We start from the raw sequence: 13,543 nt of genomic DNA on the forward strand, positions 1-13,543 counted from the left end.
GCCAGGTTTAAGGTTTACTATGGCAAAGGCTGCTGCATTGACGGCTTTGAAAACCAGCAGGCTTGTAGAATGGGTCCTCGTGAACGGCCACAATGTTTTCAAGAATTCCAGGTGTTATGAAAAGTATATTTAAAAAAACGCAAAGTCGCAACGAAAAGCGCCGATAGCCGGGGCGTTTTAGGGCACTAAAAGTTGAAATTTCCCAAAAGTTACTCCTTCGGCGCATTTTCCGAACCCAGTCGTCTGTTTCAGCGCCAAAATTATGCGTGTAACGCGAGCGATGCACCCGTCCGATTATTTCAAGCATACTGTGATTTTGGTGCTTACCGAAAACTGACCCCGCGAAAAATGACAGGGGCTCGTATTCCCTAGTAAAACTTTGGGAAATGTCTATTAAAACCATAGTGTATCCACGATAATGTTTTGGTCCAGAAGTGCGGGGGGTCGAGCAGGACCTTTGGATCATTTGGCGTGGAATCACCCAGGAGGAATCACGTGCTACATGACCTTGTGACGCGATCTCCTCAAACGTTGCCTGCCTGCGTACTGCTGGTGATGGCCCAATAAGGCCGAAGCAGCTGTCGAGTACTGCCGTGGCGACGTATGAGCACTGACGAACATATGCTATGCGTGCACCCAAAGAGCTCCTGCTATTTTTTCCCTAATATACTTCACCGGCTTTGCACTGGGCCTTCAGGGGTGAGTTAGCACACCCTCACCCTGCGTCTTTCTTTCACACCCAATGAGAGGGAGAAAGAGCACACTATCGCCTCTCGCGTTCTGGAAAACTATTAAAAGGAAACAGAAAATGCAACCCAAGATAAGGCCAGTTCCGATAGAGTCACCCGATACATTTGTTTTGTTTCCGCAAGTTAAAGCTCATCTTCGACGCATGAGGCGGCACTGTGCTCCTTCCCTCTCTCCCGTTGGGGATGAAGGAAATACGCGTCTTCTAAGAAGCGCAATGAACAAAATAAAGAAAAAAATGACGTTCCTTCACGAATTTTTTGCGGGCGATCTATCGAACGGATTTTTGTTCTGAAAACGGCTACGATATCAGGTGACCGAAAGGAACAGATGTTCTGATTGGGACAACTTTGTAGCTTTTATAATTAAAAAGCTAATTATTGAAAGTTAATTAAGACATTGCCTTTGGACTTTGCTAATGCCCTGCTAGGGAGTGCCCTTCAGCATATGCTATATTGCAATTGATTTCATCTTGGAAAACGTATTATATATATTTTTAAAAAATCTGTTCACACTTAGCGTGGACACCCTGTATATTTGTAAGTCAAACGTCGCCATGCCCGTACTGGACAGCTGTTTCGGCCTTCTTGGGCCTCATCAGCAGTACGCAGGCAGGCAACGTTTGAACGGATGGCGTCAGAAGGTCACGTAACACGTGATTTCTCCCGTCAGTGTGAGCTTACTCACCACTGAAAGCCAACTGCAAAGCCAGTGAAGTATACTAGGAAAAAAAAGTAGCCGGAGCTCTTTGGCTGCACGTATAGCATACGTTTGTAAGTCAAACGTCGCCATGCCAGTACTGGACAGCTGTTTCGGCCTCCTTGGGCCTCATCAGCAGTACAAGGCAGGCAACGCCACCCAGTTCCAGTGCTGGCATGGCGACGATGAGTTTTTCACCCTGACGGGAGGACATCACGTTCTACGTGACCTTCCGAAGCCACTCGCTCAAACGTCGCTCACCTACGCATTGCTCATAAAGGCCCAAGAAGGCCGAAACAGCTGTCCAATGCTGGTGTGGCGACGTTTGGGACTTACAAACACACACATATATATATATATATATGTATGTATATATATGAATGTATAACTGAGTACAAATGGACGCGAAAACAAATAGACTGTTCCCCTCTCATTTTCCCCCTTTCCCTTGTATATAAGCCCTTGTCACCTATTTCCAAGTTTAGTTCTGTTGAAGGCAGCGCTGACTGCCGAAACGTCGACCCCTAACTGTAAATCTATTCCTAGCGCCCCCTTAATTATTAATGTAATAAAAGTAGCAAGTGTTTTTAACCCTTATACGGCCTCCCAAGTCTCTTCATTACTTGTAGTCTGTATGTATATATATATGTATATATATACGTCGGAACGTCTGAAGGAAATATTCCCTACACCGCCCCGTATAACATACCGTCGTGCGCAGAACATTCAGGATCACTTGGTACACGCTAAGATTAACAAACCGGAACATACAGCAAAAGGCTGCCACCCTTGCATGGGACGTAGATGTCAAATTTGTAACCTGATGCAGACCGCGGATACAGTTCACAGTACAAATTGTAATTTCCATATAAAGATAAGTGGCGACCACGACTGCAACTCCTCTAACGTCGTATATTTATTACAGTGCAATTTCTGTAATGCACAGTACATTGGCCAAACTACAACAAGTTTCAGAATTCGATTCAACAATCATAAATCAGGTGTGACAAAGAAACCAAATATCCCGGTCTCCCGCCACTTTCGCGAACCCGGCCATTCCTTCAGTGACATAACTGTATTCATTTTACAGTCAAGTTTCACATCCAACCGTAGCAGACAACAACGTGAGTCTTATTTAATCCATAAATTCCAATGCACAATAAACGAAGACCCGGGCATATTGTCCACAGTCCGCAGCCTCAGCTCATGATCAGGTTTGAGCACATCGACCCACTTCCGTTCTTTCTGCCGCCTCTTCCTTTTATCTTTACAGATCCCCACTCCCCAGTGACGACCAAGGACAAAGCTCCTGGAAAAAACCCCCAAGACCAGCACCCGTTCCACGTGCGGATTCCTCCTCTCTCGTAACTCTTCCCGCCCTTCTATAAGCGATCACCCACTACAATCCCCTTTAGTCGTGTGGAAGGCGACGCTGTCGCCGAAACGTCGACCCCTGTAACATGTAAATAAACCTTAGTTCTCTCCCGTAATTAGTTGTAATAATTTTTTTAAACCTACCCTCAAGGCTTCTGAATCCCTTCTTTATCTTCTCTGTACTTATATATATATATATGTATGTGTGTGTGTGTGTGTGTGTGTGACATAACGACGAAGAGACCGAACTCACGCTCGTGCATGGGCAGCATTATTCATTAAACTGATATTGCTCGGGAGGGATGTTCCAGTGTTCATCACATATATATATATACTCATGGAACAATGCGACAGCACCAGAGGACACGTGTTTCCCCGTGTTTGCGGCTCGTCAGCCCTGGATAGCTGCGCATCGTTCGGGATTGGCAAACCAGGGGTCACTCAGCGAGCGATATACACCTGGGAGGGTGACTGAGCACTCCTCAATGCCACAGTGCAAGCCAGTGAATTATAAAGAGGAAAAAAAGTCATTAAAGAAATACATAAATCACGCTAGACGTGTTTGAAATTCAAACTTATGTAATTTTGAGTTTCAAACACGTCTAGTGTCATCTACTTGTTTCTTTAATGGCTTTTTTCCTGCGTTATAATTCACTGGCTTGCACTGTGGCATTGAGGAGTGTTCAGTCACCATCCCAGGTGTAGATCGTTCGCTGAGTGACCCCTGGTTTGCCGATTCCGAATGATGTGCAGCTACCCAGACCTGACGAGCCGCAAACACCGCGAAACACGTGTCCTCTGGAGCTGTCGCATCGTTCCATGAGTATCTGTTTCTCTGCGTGCAGCCATAGAAGCCATCTGAATATGTAATTTTGAGTTTCAAACACGTCTAGTGTCGTCTACTTGTTTCTTAAATGGCTTTTTTCCCGGCATTATAATTCACTGGCTCGCACTGCGCCATTGAGGAGTGTTCAGTCACCCTCCCAGGTGTAGATCGCTCGCCGAGTGAACCCTGGTTTGCCGATTCCGAACGAAGCGCAGCTACCCAGAGCTGACGAGCCGCAAACACGGCAAAACACGTGTCCTCTGGTGCTGTCGCATCGTTCCATCAGTATCTGTTTCTCTGCGTGCAGCCATAGAAGCCATCTTAATATGTAATTTTGAGTTTCAAACACGTCTAGTGTCATCTACTTGTTTCTTTAATGGCTTTTTTCCTGCATTATAATTCACTGGCTTGCACTGTGGCATTGAGGAGTGTTCAGTCACCGTCCCAGGTGTAGATCGCTCGCTGAGTGACGCCTGGTTTGCCGATTCCGAACGATGTGCAGCTACCCAGAGCTCACGAGCAGCAAACACGGCAAAACACTTGTCCTCTGGTGCTGTCGCATCGTTCCATCAGTATCTGTTTCTCTGCGTGCAGCCATAGAAGCCATCTGAATATGTAATTTTGAGTTTCAAACACGTCTAGTGTCCTCTACTTGTTTCTTTAATGGCTTTTTTTCCTGCATTATAATTCACTGGCTTGCACTGTGGCATTGAGGAGTGTTCAGTCACAGTCCAAGGTGTAGATCGCTCGCTAAGTGACCCCTGGTTTGCCGATTCCGAACGATGTGCAGCTACCCAGAGCTGACGAGCCGCAAACACGGCAAAACACGTGTCCTCTGGTGCTGTCGCATCGTTCCATCAGTATCTGTTTCTCTGCGTGCAGCCATAGAAGCCATCTTAATATGTAATTTTGAGTTTCAAACACGTCTAGTGTCCTCTACTTGTTTCTTTAATGGCTTTTTTTCCTGCATTATAATTCACTGGCTTGCACTGTGGCATTGAGGAGTGTTCAGTCACCGTCCAAGGTGTAGATCGCTCGCTAAGTGACCCCTGGTTTGCCGATTCCGAACGATGTGCAGCTACCCAGAGCTGACGAGCCGCAAACACGGCAAAACACGTGTCCTCTGGTGCTGTCGCATCGTTCCATCAGTATCTGTTTCTCTGCGTGCAGCCATAGAAGCCATCTGAATATGTAATATTTGAGTTTCAAACACGTCTAGTGTCCTCTACTTGTTTCTTTAATGGCTTTTTTTCCTGCATTATAATTCACTGGCTTGCACTGTGGCATTGAGGAGTGTTCAGTCACCGTCCAAGGTGTAGATCGCTCGCTAAGTGACCCCTGGTTTGCCGATTCCGAACGATGTGCAGCTACCCAGAGCTGACGATCCGCAAACACGGCAAAACACGTGTCCTCTGGTGCTGTCGCATCGTTCCATGAGTATCTGTTTCACTGCGTGCAGTCATAGAAGCCATCTTAATATGTAATTTTGAGTTTCAAACACGTCTAGTGTCATCTACTTGTTTCTTTAATGGCTTTTTTTCCTGCATTATAATTCACTGGCTTTCACTGTGGCATTGAGGAGTGTTCAGTTACCCTCGGTGTAGATCGCTCGCTGAGTTACCCCTGGTTTGCAGATTCAGAACGAAGCGCAGCTACCCAGAGCTGACGAGCCGCAAACACGGCAAAACACGTGTCCTCTGGTGCTGTCGCATCGTTCCATCAGTATCTGTTTCTCTGCGTGCAGATATATTAGCCATCTTAATATGTAATTTTGAGTTTCAAACACGTCTAGTGTCATCTACTTGTTTCTTTAATGGCTTTTTTCCTGCATTATAATTCACTGGCTTGCGCTGTGGCATTGAGGAGTGTTCAGTCACCATCCCAGGTGTCGATCGCTCGCTGAGTGACCCCTGATTTGCCGATTCCGAATGATGTGCAGCTACCCAGAGCTGACGAGCCGCAAACACCGCGAAACACGTGTCCTCTGGAGCTGTCGCATCGTTCCATGAGTATCTGTTTCTCTGCGTGCAGCCATAGAAGCCATCTGAATATGTAATTTTGAGTTTCAAACACGTCTAGTGTCGTCTACTTGTTTCTTTAATGGCTTTTTTCCCGGCATTATAATTCACTGGCTCGCACTGCGCCATTGAGGAGTGTTCAGTCACCCTCCCAGGTGTAGATCGCTCGCCGAGTGAACCCTGGTTTGCCGATTCCGAATGATGTGCAGCTACCCAGAGCTGACGAGCCGCAAACACGGCAAAACACGTGTCCTCTGGTGCTGTCGCATCGTTCCATCAGTATCTGTTTCTCTGCGTGCAGCCATAGAAGCCATCTTAATATGTAATTTTGAGTTTCAAACACGTCTAGTGTCATCTACTTGTTTCTTTAATGGCTTTTTTTCCTGCATTATAATTCACTGGCTTGCACTGTGGCATTGAGGAGTGTTCAGTCACCGTCCCAGGTGTAGATCGCTCGCTGAGTGACGCCTGGTTTGCCGATTCCGAACGATGTGCAGCTACCCAGAGCTGACGAGCCGCAAACACGGCAAAACACGTGTCCTCTGGTGCTGTCGCATCGTTCCATGAGTATCTGTTTCTCTGCGTGCAGCCATAGAAGCCATCTGAACATGTAATTTTGAGTTTCAAACACGTCTAGTGTCCTCTACTAGTTTCTTTAATGGCTTTTTTTCCTCCATTATAATTCACTGGCTTGCACTGTGGCATTGAGGAGTGTTCAGTCACCGTCCAAGGTGTAGATCGCTCGCTAAGTGACCCCTGGTTTGCCGATTCCGAACGATGTGCAGCTACCCAGAGCTGACGAGCCGCAAACACGGCAAAACACGTGTCCTCTGGTGCTGTCGCATCGTTCCATCAGTATCTGTTTCTCTGCGTGCAGCCATAGAAGCCATCTGAATATGTAATTTTGAGTTTCAAACACGTCTAGTGTCCTCTACTTGTTTCTTTAATGGCTTTTTTCCTGCATTATAATTCACTGGCTTGCACTGTGGCATTGAGGAGTGTTCAGCCACCCTCCCAGGTGTAGATCGCTCGCTGAGTTACCCCTGGTTTGCAGATTCCGAACGATGCGCAGCTACCCAGAGCTGACGAGCCGGAAACACGGCGAAACACGTGTCCTCTGGTGCTGTCGCATCGTTCCATGAGTATCTGTTTCACTGCGTGCAGCCATGGAGGCTATCTTAATATGTAATTTTGAATTTCAAACACGTCTAGTGTCATGTACTTGTTTCTTTAATGGCTTTTTTCCTGCAATATAATTCACTGGCTTGCACTGTGGCATTGAGGAGTGTTCAGCCACCCTCCCAGGTGTAGATCGCTCGCTGAGTTACCCCTTGTTTGCCAATTCCGAACGATGCGCAGCTACCCAGAGCTGACGAGCCGCAAACACGGCGAAACACGTGTCCTCTGGTGCTGTCGCATCGTTCCATGAGTATCTGTTTCACTGCGTGCAGCCATAGACGCCATCTTAATATGTAATTTTGAGTTTCAAACACGTCTAGTGTCATCTACTTGATTCTTTAATGGCTCTTTTTCCTGCATTATAATTCACTGGCTCGCACTGCGCCATTGAGGAGTGTTCAGTCACCCTCCCAGGTGTAGATCGCTCGCCGAGTGAACCCTGGTTTGCCGATTCCGAACGAAGCGCAGCTACCCAGAGCTGACGAGCCGGAAACACGGCGAAACACGTGTCCTCTGGTGCTGTCGCATCGTTCCATGAGTATCTGTTTCACTCCGTGCAGCCATAAAAGCTATCTTAATATGTAATTTTGAGTTTCAAACACGTCTAGTGTCATCTACTTGTTTCTTTAATGGCTTTTTTTTCTGCATTATAATTCACTGGCTTTCACTGTGGCATTGAGGAGTGTTCAGTTACCCTCGGTGTAGATCGCTCGCTGAGTTACCCCTGGCTTGCAGATTCCGAACGATGCGCAGCTACCCAGAGCTGACGAGCCGCAAACACGGCGAAACACGTGTCCTCTGGTGCTGTCGCATCGTTCCATGAGTATCTGTTTCACTGCGTGCAGCCATAGAGGCTATCTTAATATGTAATTTTGAGTTTCAAACACGTCTAGCGTCATCTACTTGTTTCTTTAATGGCTTTTTTCCTGCATTATAATTCACTGGCTTTCCCTGTGGCATTGAGGAGTGTTCAGTCACCCTCCCAGGTGTAGATCGCTGGCCGAGTGAACCCTGGTTTGCCGATTCCGAACGATGTGCAGCTACCCAGAGCTGACGATCCGCAAACACGGCAAAACACGTGTCCTCTGGTGCTGTCGCATCGTTCCATGAGTATCTGTTTCACTGCGTGCAGTCATAGAAGCCATCTTAATATGTAATTTTGAGTTTCAAACACGTCTAGTGTCATCTACTTGTTTCTTTAATGGCTTTTTTTCCTGCATTATAATTCACTGGCTTTCACTGTGGCATTGAGGAGTGTTCAGTTACCCTCGGTGTAGATCGCTCGCTGAGTTACCCCTGGTTTGCAGATTCAGAACGAAGCGCAGCTACCCAGAGCTGACGAGCCGCAAACACGGCAAAACACGTGTCCTCTGGTGCTGTCGCATCGTTCCATCAGTATCTGTTTCTCTGCGTGCAGATATATTAGCCATCTTAATATGTAATTTTGAGTTTCAAACACGTCTAGTGTCATCTACTTGTTTCTTTAATGGCTTTTCTCCTGCATTATAATTCACTGGCTTGCGCTGTGGCATTGAGGAGTGTTCAGTCACCATCCCAGGTGTAGATCGCTCGCTGAGTGACCCCTGATTTGCCGATTCCGAATGATGTGCAGCTACCCAGAGCTGACGAGCCGCAAACACCGCGAAACACGTGTCCTCTGGAGCTGTCGCATCGTTCCATGAGTATCTGTTTCTCTGCGTGCAGCCATAGAAGCCATCTGAATATGTAATTTTGAGTTTCAAACACGTCTAGTGTCGTCTACTTGTTTCTTTAATGGCTTTTTTCCCGGCATTATAATTCACTGGCTCGCACTGCGCCATTGAGGAGTGTTCAGTCACCCTCCCAGGTGTAGATCGCTCGCCGAGTGAACCCTGGTTTGCCGATTCCGAACGAAGCGCAGCTACCCAGAGCTGACGAGCCGCAAACACGGCAAAACACGTGTCCTCTGGTGCTGTCGCATCGTTCCATCAGTATCTGTTTCTCTGCGTGCAGCCATAGAAGCCATCTTAATATGTAATTTTGAGTTTCAAACACGTCTAGTGTCATCTACTTGTTTCTTTAATGGCTTTTTTTCCTGCATTATAATTCACTGGCTTGCACTGTGGCATTGAGGAGTGTTCAGTCACCGTCCCAGGTGTAGATCGCTCGCTGAGTGACGCCTGGTTTGCCGATTCCGAACGATGTGCAGCTACCCAGAGCTGACGAGCCGCAAACACGGCAAAACACGTGTCCTCTGGTGCTGTCGCATCGTTCCATGAGTATCTGTTTCTCTGCGTGCAGCCATAGAAGCCATCTGAACATGTAATTTTGAGTTTCAAACACGTCTAGTGTCCTCTACTAGTTTCTTTAATGGCTTTTTTTCCTCCATTATAATTCACTGGCTTGCACTGTGGCATTGAGGAGTGTTCAGTCACCGTCCAAGGTGTAGATCGCTCGCTAAGTGACCCCTGGTTTGCCGATTCCGAACGATGTGCAGCTACCCAGAGCTGACGAGCCGCAAACACGGCAAAACACGTGTCCTCTGGTGCTGTCGCATCGTTCCATCAGTATCTGTTTCTCTGCGTGCAGCCATAGAAGCCATCTGAATATGTAATTTTGAGTTTCAAACACGTCTAGTGTCCTCTACTTGTTTCTTTAATGGCTTTTTTCCTGCATTATAATTCACTGGCTTGCACTGTGGCATTGAGGAGTGTTCAGCCACCCTCCCAGGTGTAGATCGCTCGCTGAGTTACCCCTGGTTTGCAGATTCCGAACGATGCGCAGCTACCCAGAGCTGACGAGCCGGAAACACGGCGAAACACGTGTCCTCTGGTGCTGTCGCATCGTTCCATGAGTATCTGTTTCACTGCGTGCAGCCATGGAGGCTATCTTAATATGTAATTTTGAATTTCAAACACGTCTAGTGTCATGTACTTGTTTCTTTAATGGCTTTTTTCCTGCAATATAATTCACTGGCTTGCACTGTGGCATTGAGGAGTGTTCAGCCACCCTCCCAGGTGTAGATCGCTCGCTGAGTTACCCCTTGTTTGCCAATTCCGAACGATGCGCAGCTACCCAGAGCTGACGAGCCGCAAACACGGCGAAACACGTGTCCTCTGGTGCTGTCGCATCGTTCCATGAGTATCTGTTTCACTGCGTGCAGCCATAGACGCCATCTTAATATGTAATTTTGAGTTTCAAACACGTCTAGTGTCATCTACTTGATTCTTTAATGGCTCTTTTTCCTGCATTATAATTCACTGGCTCGCACTGCGCCATTGAGGAGTGTTCAGTCACCCTCCCAGGTGTAGATCGCTCGCCGAGTGAACCCTGGTTTGCCGATTCCGAACGAAGCGCAGCTACCCAGAGCTGACGAGCCGGAAACACGGCGAAACACGTGTCCTCTGGTGCTGTCGCATCGTTCCATGAGTATCTGTTTCACTCCGTGCAGCCATAAAAGCTATCTTAATATGTAATTTTGAGTTTCAAACACGTCTAGTGTCATCTACTTGTTTCTTTAATGGCTTTTTTTTCTGCATTATAATTCACTGGCTTTCACTGTGGCATTGAGGAGTGTTCAGTTACCCTCGGTGTAGATCGCTCGCTGAGTTACCCCTGGTTTGCAGATTCCGAACGATGCGCAGCTACCCAGAGCTGACGAGCCGCAAACACGGCGAAACACGTGTCCTCTGGTGCTGTCGCATCGTTCCATGAGTATCTGTTTCACTGCGTGCAGCCATAGAGGCTATCTTAATATGTAATTTTGAGTTTCAAACACGTCTAGCGTCATCTACTTGTTTCTTTAATGGCTTTTTTCCTGCATTATAATTCACTGGCTTTCCCTGTGGCATTGAGGAGTGTTCAGTCACCCTCGGTGTAGATCGCTCGCCGAGTTACCCCTGGTTTGCAGATTCCGAATGATGCGTAGCTACCCAGAGCTGACGAGCCGCAAACACGGCGAAACACGTGTCCTCTGGTGCTGTCGCATCATTCCATCAGTATCTGTTTCTCTGCGTGCAGCCATAGAAGCCATCTGAATATGTAATTTTGAGTTTCACGTCTAGTGTCGTCTGCTTGTTTCTTTAATGGCTTTTTTTCCTGCATTATAATTCACTGGCTTGCACTGTGGCGTTGAGGAGTGTTCAGTCACCATCCCAGGTGTAGATCGCTCGCTGAGTGACCCCTGGTTTGCCAATTCCGAACGATGCGCAGCTACCCAGAACTGACGAGCCGCAAACACGGCGAAACACGTGTCCTCTGGTGCTGTCGCATCGTTCCATGAGTATATGCTTCACTGCGTGCAGCCATAGAGGCTATATTAATCTGTAATTTTGAGCTTCAAACACGTCTAGTGTCATCTACTTGTTTCTTTAATGGCTTTTTTTTCTCCATTATAATTCACTGGATTTCACTGTGGCATTGGAGGAGTGTTCAGTCACCCTCGGTGTAGATCGCTCGCTGAGTTACCCCTGGTTTGCAGATTCCGAACGATGCGCAACTACACAGAGCTGACGAGCCGCAAACACGGCGATACACGTGTCCTCAGGTGCTGTCGCATCGTTCCATGCGTATCTGTTTCACTGCGTGCAGCCATAGAGGCTATCTTAATATGTAATTTTGAGTTTCAAACACGTCTAGTGTCATCTACTTGTTACTTTAATGGCTTTTTCCTGCATTATAATTCACTGGCTTGCACTGTGGCATTGAGGAGTGTTCAGCCACCCTCCCAGGTGTAGATCGCTCGCTGATTTACCTCTGGTTTGCAGATTCCGAACGATGCGCAGCTACCCAGAGCTGACGAGCCGGAAACACGGCGAAACACGTGTCCTCTGGTGCTGTCGCATCGTTCCATGAGTATCTGTTTCACTCCGTGCAGCCATAAAAGCTATCTTAATATGTAATTTTGAGTTTCAAACACGTCTAGTGTCATCTACTTGTTTCTTTAATGGCTTTTTTTTCTGCATTATAATTCACTGGCTTTCACTGTGGCATTGAGGAGTGTTCAGTTACCCTCGGTGTAGATCGCTCGCTGAGTTACCCCTGGTTTGCAGATTCCGAACGATGCGCAGCTACCCAGAGCTGACGAGCCGCAAACACGGCGAAACACGTGTCCTCTGGTGCTGTCGCATCGTTCCATGAGTATCTGTTTCACTGCGTGCAGCCATAGAGGCTATCTTAATATGTAATTTTGAGTTTCAAACACGTCTAGTGTCATCTACTTGTTTCTTTAATGGCTTTTTTCCTGCATTATAATTCACTGGCTTGCACTGTGGCATTGAGGAGTGTTCAGTCACCCTCCCAGGTGTAGATCGCTCGCCGAGTGAACCCTGGTTTGCCGATTCCGAACGAAGCGCAGCTACCCAGAGCTGACGAGCCGGAAACACGGCGAAACACGTGTCCTCTGGTGCTGTCGCATCGTTCCATGAGTATCTGTTTCACTCCGTGCAGCCATAAAAGCTATCTTAATATGTAATTTTGAGTTTCAAACACGTCTAGTGTCATCTACTTGTTTCTTTAATGGCTTTTTTTTCTGCATTATAATTCACTGGCTTTCACTGTGGCATTGAGGAGTGTTCAGTTACCCTCGGTGTAGATCGCTCGCTGAGTTACCCCTGGTTTGCAGATTCCGAACGATGCGCAGCTACCCAGAGCTGACGAGCCGCAAACACGGCGAAACACGTGTCCTCTGGTGCTGTCGCATCGTTCCATGAGTATCTGTTTCACTGCGTGCAGCCATAGAGGCTATCTTAATATGTAATTTTGAGTTTCAAACACGTCTAGCGTCATCTACTTGTTTCTTTAATGGCTTTTTTCCTGCATTATAATTCACTGGCTTTCCCTGTGGCATTGAGGAGTGTTCAGTCACCCTCGGTGTAGATCGCTCGCTGAGTTACCCCTGGTTTGCAGATTTCGAATGATGCGTAGCTACCCAGAGCTGACGAGCCGCAAACACGGCGAAACACGTGTCCTCTGGTGCTGTCGCATCATTCCATCAGTATCTGTTTCTCTGCGTGCAGCCATAGAAGCCATCTGAATATGTAATTTTGAGTTTCACGTCTAGTGTCGTCTGCTTGTTTCTTTAATGGCTTTTTTTCCTGCATTATAATTCACTGACTTGCACTGTGGCGTTGAGGAGTGTTCAGTCACCATCCCAGGTGTAGATCGCTCGCTGAGTGACCCCTGGTTTGCCAATTCCGAACGATGCGCAGCTACCCAGAACTGACGAGCCGCAAACACGGCGAAACACGTGTCCTCTGGTGCTGTCGCATCGTTCCATGAGTATATGCTTCACTGCGTGCAGCCATAGAGGCTATCTTAATATGTAATTTTGAGTTTCAAACACGTCTAGTGTCATCTACTTGTTACTTTAATGGCTTTTTCCTGCATTATAATTCACTGGCTTGCACTGTGGCATTGAGGAGTGTTCAGCCACCCTCCCAGGTGTAGATCGCTCGCTGATTTACCTCTGGTTTGCAGATTCCGAACGATGCGCAGCTACCCAGAGCTGACGAGCCGGAAACACGGCGAAACACGTGTCCTCTGGTGCTGTCGCATCGTTCCATGAGTATCTGTTTCACTCCGTGCAGCCATAAAAGCTATCTTAATATGTAATTTTGAGTTTCAAACACGTCTAGTGTCATCTACTTGTTTCTTTAATGGCTTTTTTTTCTGCATTATAATTCACTGGCTTTCACTGTGGCATTGAGGAGTGTTCAGTTAC

This window comes from Ornithodoros turicata, chromosome 1 (assembly GCF_037126465.1).
Source record: "Ornithodoros turicata isolate Travis chromosome 1, ASM3712646v1, whole genome shotgun sequence".
NCBI lineage: Eukaryota > Metazoa > Arthropoda > Arachnida > Ixodida > Argasidae > Ornithodoros > Ornithodoros turicata.